Source organism: Drosophila virilis, chromosome 4, assembly GCF_030788295.1.
Source record: "Drosophila virilis strain 15010-1051.87 chromosome 4, Dvir_AGI_RSII-ME, whole genome shotgun sequence".
Lineage (NCBI taxonomy): Eukaryota > Metazoa > Arthropoda > Insecta > Diptera > Drosophilidae > Drosophila > Drosophila virilis.
The window spans coordinates 9022355-9028464 of NC_091546.1; positions in this window are offsets into that span (position 1 = coordinate 9022355).

Consider the following 6110-nt stretch of genomic DNA (forward strand, 5'->3'; position numbering starts at 1 on the left):
TCGACTAATAGAGTCACACTAACATAGAATAAAGTTGAGCTGATCCACAAAAACGGCGCTCAGAAAGAAGAGCACCCGATCGACCAGGCGAGAACATCACTGCCAGCAGCTATTGTGTGGACCAATCAGCGATCAGCACCAAAATGAAACGTGAGCGCGTGAGCAAAATGACAGCGAACACACACACGAACAGGTGGCTGCTTATCTCTGGCCTTGGCTCATCTCTGCGCATACACGTGTTTGTGTGGGTGTGTGCATGCTAAGTAATGTGGCGCATCGTTCTCACTCGTCTTTCGATCGCTTGCTTATTTTCTGGGCGCCGGTTTTTTCGTCCGCTCGACTCACTCACAATTTAACACTCTGTTAGTTGGACCGCAGTATTCAACATGAACATGTTTTGTTAGGAGCTGCTAATTTATTTAATAGCTGCTTTCTTAAGGATTGGATTAAAGAAAGAATAATTATCAAAAGCATAATTCCTACTATGAATTGGCATTTAAGAATATTAAATATCGTTGGGTTAAAAAAAGTTGCCAAGAAAACGATTCGTTTGTGAAGTCTACCTTGTTTAAGGTTTTTTCGATTCTGAAATATTATATCATTTTTGGTCTCGTAAGGATCCGTACTATCATTGACATTAAAAAATGAAATTCTACATTTTGACCCAAATCGACACAAAGCAATGGGTTACATCACGTTTTATCTCGGGTAAATTAGTCTGATTTTGGAATGTTATCATTTATTTTTTGGAATTTGTACGGATCCCTACTATCAATTGGCATTCAAGGAAATGGAAGATATGTGAGTTAAAAAATCTCTATACACAAAACTGTTTGTCCGGACTGACTGACTGTCTGATTGGCGATCAACTAACAACTTATTTGTTTATCACCCGATTGGCCTTAAACACAATGTCAAAAATCTTTGTTGAAATTCATTTTATTAAATATAGTGTATCTGATGTGGGTTCAAGTAACGTTGGAACGTTGCTTGTTTGTTTACACGCCGATTTGTGGACTTGGGACTTAGGTTTTTGAATAAGTTTATTTTTGACTAGATTCATAAGAAACATTTAAGAAAACCAAGTAATAAATGAATCAGTGAGAAAAATGCAAGCATGAGTCTACAACTGAACAACTAAGATTTTATTGTGCTCACATAATCACTTTTTACCAAAGCCCCTAAACTGTGCTCATAGAATGAAAAGTCGAAAGGCAAAAGCAAAGGCAAAGGCAAGGCAAAGGCAAAGGCAACGTCAATGGCAGCCGGCAACAATAACTTTTAATCACTTTAAATAATAAAATCCAAGAAACACTTTCGGATTTACTGAGTTTCTTGTTGGGGATTACCTCAGTGAATCTCGACGGCTTAGTAAAATGCCTTCAGCACTAGAACATCATGGCTCCGCAAGTCTTAGGACCGCTTGCCATTCAATCGTATGTATATACTCGCAAATGCGGATTTTTGCAACATTTCTCATACCCAAAACAGGCTGCTTCAAGGAGTCCTGCGGACGGGCGTAGCCCAACTGAAACTTAGATGAACGCTGGCGGCGGCGAATGTGTAGATATAGCGACTGCGACTTTGCTGTCTTTGGCGCCGAACGCGAATGTGAACACAGCAAACTGTTATTGCGAGATGCTTTGATAAATGCCTTTCTTTCACATTGATGATAATCTCAACTAATGAGGAATTAAAATTGGATTACAGTATACTCTAATTAAAAGGCTTATGCGAATGCAACAATGAATTCTGAACATTCGGATTAGAAGGGATAATGTATGTAAGCAACATATATACATACATATATATATATGTATAAAGCTGATTACAAAGTTTCTTTTAACAGTCATATTATTAAATGATTTGAAAAGAAAAAGAGTACGTATGCTGATATTTGTATATGCATGCAGATGTTATTCTCAAAGTATCAGACAGAGATTTGTCTCTTTGCCAGTTCATGAAACTATTCACACGTTTATGTTTCGACTCGATCGGACCAATATATCACATAGGTTTATTTGAGATAATTAGCGAGCGGCAAATTGTTGATTTTGAAAGTTATTTAATGAAGCACAGCAATTACCTTGAACTCATTGCAAATGGGTTAAAAAGGTTCCAATGTATTTGTTTTTTATTTTATTTAATGGTTTATTTGTGTGAAAAATTGATAGATTATTGCTGTTAAATTGAAAAATTGTCTACTCTAATTGGACTGCTAAGAGGTACTCAATGATTTCGAGACGAAGCGACATTAAGCCGAGTGACATCTTAAGCCCACGTTCATATCGCCCAACCTTGTGAGTCATTCAGATAGGCTAATTGTTTTCTATACGAGCCAAGTAAAGAGCAAGAAGCATTGTAATCGCCACCATTAAAACACTGTCAATCGCCCAAGAAAGCAACCCTCTTGGGAAGTACAGTGGTACTCGAACAGTTGGACTTAGACTGCCAGACCGAACCGAATCAAGCCAAGCCAAACGAAACGAACAGTAACAATTACAACAACAATAATTACATTCGCAATGCCGATGTCGACGAAACAACAGAGATTATTGTCAGCCAGTCAAGTGGGAAGCTGATGCTTTTCAAAAAGGCTTTGAACAATAAATGATGTGAAATCTCCTGAAACACAGTGTGTGTGTGTGTGTGTGTGTGTGTGGGTGGGTGTGTGTGTGAGGGGGTATTGTGATGTGGCGCTTGCAATTCGCGAAGGGCGCACTCACATCCTCAGCCCGTCTTGGTTAGCTCCTGGTTCCTGTTGCCTGGCACTCTTTTTGCCAAACAAAGCGGTGGCTGTTGTCGTCGTTCCTTATGCATGGATGCCTGGCTGGCTGTCTGGGCCTGTTTGCCTGTTTGCCTGCACCAGTTTCCGTTTGTTTTTCGGCACCGGGAGCGACTTGGTAAGCCGTGCTCTTCTTCTTACATTTTTCGTCGAAAACCAAAAAGCAAACATTTTTTCCTGAGACACTCGACTTGCACAAAGTAAATCGGCTTTTCGATTGTATTTGAAGTGGGGACTACTGAGTACTACACACAACCTTCTTCGCCAAGTACTGAAATTATGCTCACATAACTCACACGTATTCGTACATCGCTAATGTTCGTGTCTGCGTTCCGTAAAACAGATACGGCCACCCTTGAAGCGACAACTGAGCAAGTGGCCAGAAGAGAAGTCAATTGATGCTCCTGATACTTTGCATGCATATTTTCCTTTTTGACTAAATACCCTCTACACATACAACATGCAAAGTGTATATTGGTTTTCTGCAATGCCTGCCTTGCTGTTCTTCCATCAATTGTAGTGTAGAGATAAACGCATCCTTCAAATATACTCGTGCATACATGAAAAAGGAGTATGCATTTTTAAAAAATATTCGCTTTCCTCCACTAGCTCAAGATTATGACCCCTGTTGACGTATGGCTTACGGCTTTGCAGATATACGGAAAGAATTGTGATTAAGCACTTCGATGCTGATATAATTTGTCGTATATATAATGACTTATATGAAATTATTTAATTAATTCTTTAGCTATCACTCCAATAGCAACTGTACGATCCGGCAAAGTTGCATCCGGATAGATTAAAACTGAGAGGGGCATGGTTATATCGACTAGGGCATCGACACTGTATATTACTACTACTAGCAGATATTTATATAGAAGTTCGAAGTTGAGATACCAAAGCCATACTGCAGGCCATACTACATGAAATCACATTTGTAAAACTCAATTTTTTGGCTGCTTTCATTTTTGATGTTTTTCACACAAACTTTGACAGACATCTTCTCACACTGGCTGTTCAAATATTTTTGAAACTCTGGCTCAAAAGTTTACGGTTTCGCTTCACGTTTCTCACGGTTCAATCAGGCAAAACAAACTGTTTCACATATAGCAAAAGTCAAATGTCTGTGACGAGCCCGGGTCACAGGTATTCCTATTCGAGGGCCTCTAAATGCTTTGTATTTGCGTACAAATTTCACCCTCGAAAAAGGTCATAACACCATATCCATGCCGTCTCTTGGGTACTGACTGACCACACAGCCCCCATAAACTCGTGTGTCTATAACTTACTCATATATACATATTTACACATGTACGAATTTAAATCTGTGGCAAATTCATAGCCGCTGAAATAAATAAGCCAAAGGGACCTTGAAAACGTTAAATAAAATAATTTCAGCGACTTTGTTCAGAGAACTATTTGAAAAATGTAAAATATTTACAGAACTTATTTGAGAACACGTGTTTGAGCTTATGCATTATTTAAATTCGGGTTTTTATTTTTGTATTATTTGCAGGAATTATGTTTTTATACAATGTTCCCCTAGAAAATGGGTTAAGAGGAGCATATTGGCTTGTGTGAAATGTGTGTAACAAACAGAAAGCAAACCTGACCGATACCATACAATGTATTTATTCTACATTAGGATGACGAGAAGAGTCAATTCAGACATGTCCAACAGAAAATGTCGAGCCTTGATATTTGCACTAAATACATAATTCCCTCTATCATACGTTAAACGAACTGTTTTCTTGATATCTCGTCCCATTTCTAAAATATTTTTAGATGATTATTAAAGATTATTCTATAATTACGAAACCAATGTTTGATCTACTAAGGGAAGATAGAATATTTAAATTTAAAGAAAAATAGCTTTATTTAAACAGACTAGAGATATAGAAGTAAAGGAGCAGAAAGTTAGAAAGTTGTTAGAGAAAGAAGAGCTTAAATTGCTTTGGGTAGGAAATGGAAAAGTGATCGAAAGACTTACGAAAGCTGATTTTATTTACCTGAAAGAATGGAGGACCACGTTTTGTATAAACACCATGATGAACAAAATGTTAGAGCACATCGGGAGATCATACTGTTTTTCCATCATGAAAGTCAAAGTTACTTAAGATAGGAAAGGAAAATGGAATATAGCACAGTCTACCTTGGGAAGAAAAAGAAAACAAACACAAAAAAATAGCAGAGAGCTTAAGAACTCAGTTGAAAAGTTGCTAAAAAATTACAGATATGTGCTTAAGGACAATGAGGGCTTTCAGTTATCTCTACATGATTATCAGGGTTTTTGGATTGCTCAAAAAATATTCGATGCTGGATCAAATCGCGTTGCATTATTCAAATAAAGGAGTATCAATTGACAGAGGGCAACGCTGAAAAGTTGCAACTTCCATCTTACTGGGAAGTCAAGCGGATGAAATACCATTATCCAGCGATCCCACATACAGATCAATTTACAGATCATTTTGATCAATTTAATTATTGCTAAAGTGCTGCACGCTTTTCAGATGGAGCATCATTGGAAGATTTCTGATATGGCTGCCTATCCAAGCTGCTGGTTGGAAGTCCATTTTGATCTTGTTAGCGATGTGGTGTCTTTGATGAGAGCATCACCTTGTTTCACAGCTTCGTGGAATTTCAATGTTACTACTTGCACTAGGTTGCTCGCTAGCTGCTTTACCTTATCTGAGTCATTATATGGATTTAAGCTCAGATGCTGGCCCCATTCCAAGCATCCAACATGCGGATGTTATCTGAAATGGTTTCCTTTAATTGTAGTAAGGGAGGTGGGCTGATAGATAGATATAGCTATGCAGTTTTGGAATGGATTATCTGAATTTACTTATCAAATGAAATAGTTCGAGCTTTTTTTTTGTTTGATTTTTCTAAAAAATATTTTGGGCCCAAGTAGTCTAGCTTTAAAAGCGAGTTATTCAAAAGAAAAAGGGGATGGTTCTAGAAATGATGAAATATTCATAGTCTTTGTATTTATTATTGGAGTATCTATAGGAGAATACAAATTTCAAATTTTAATTTTCGATATTCTCGACAAATACTGCAAATAACAGGTCATGTTTTATAAAATTGTAGACAATATATCTATTACATATAAAACGACACAAGCTAGGATGATTATTTTCTTTTTATTGTCCTAGTTTAAGATCTTTGCTCATTTGAGACGTGCGAAAATTCCACCCCTGGCTAAGAAATGGGTGGAAAATTCTACGCAACAAGACTAAAATGGACTCAACAAGTTCTTACTTACAAAAGGACATCAAACTTGCATTCGAAAAGCGTTGTAAAATATGTATGCAAATTATAT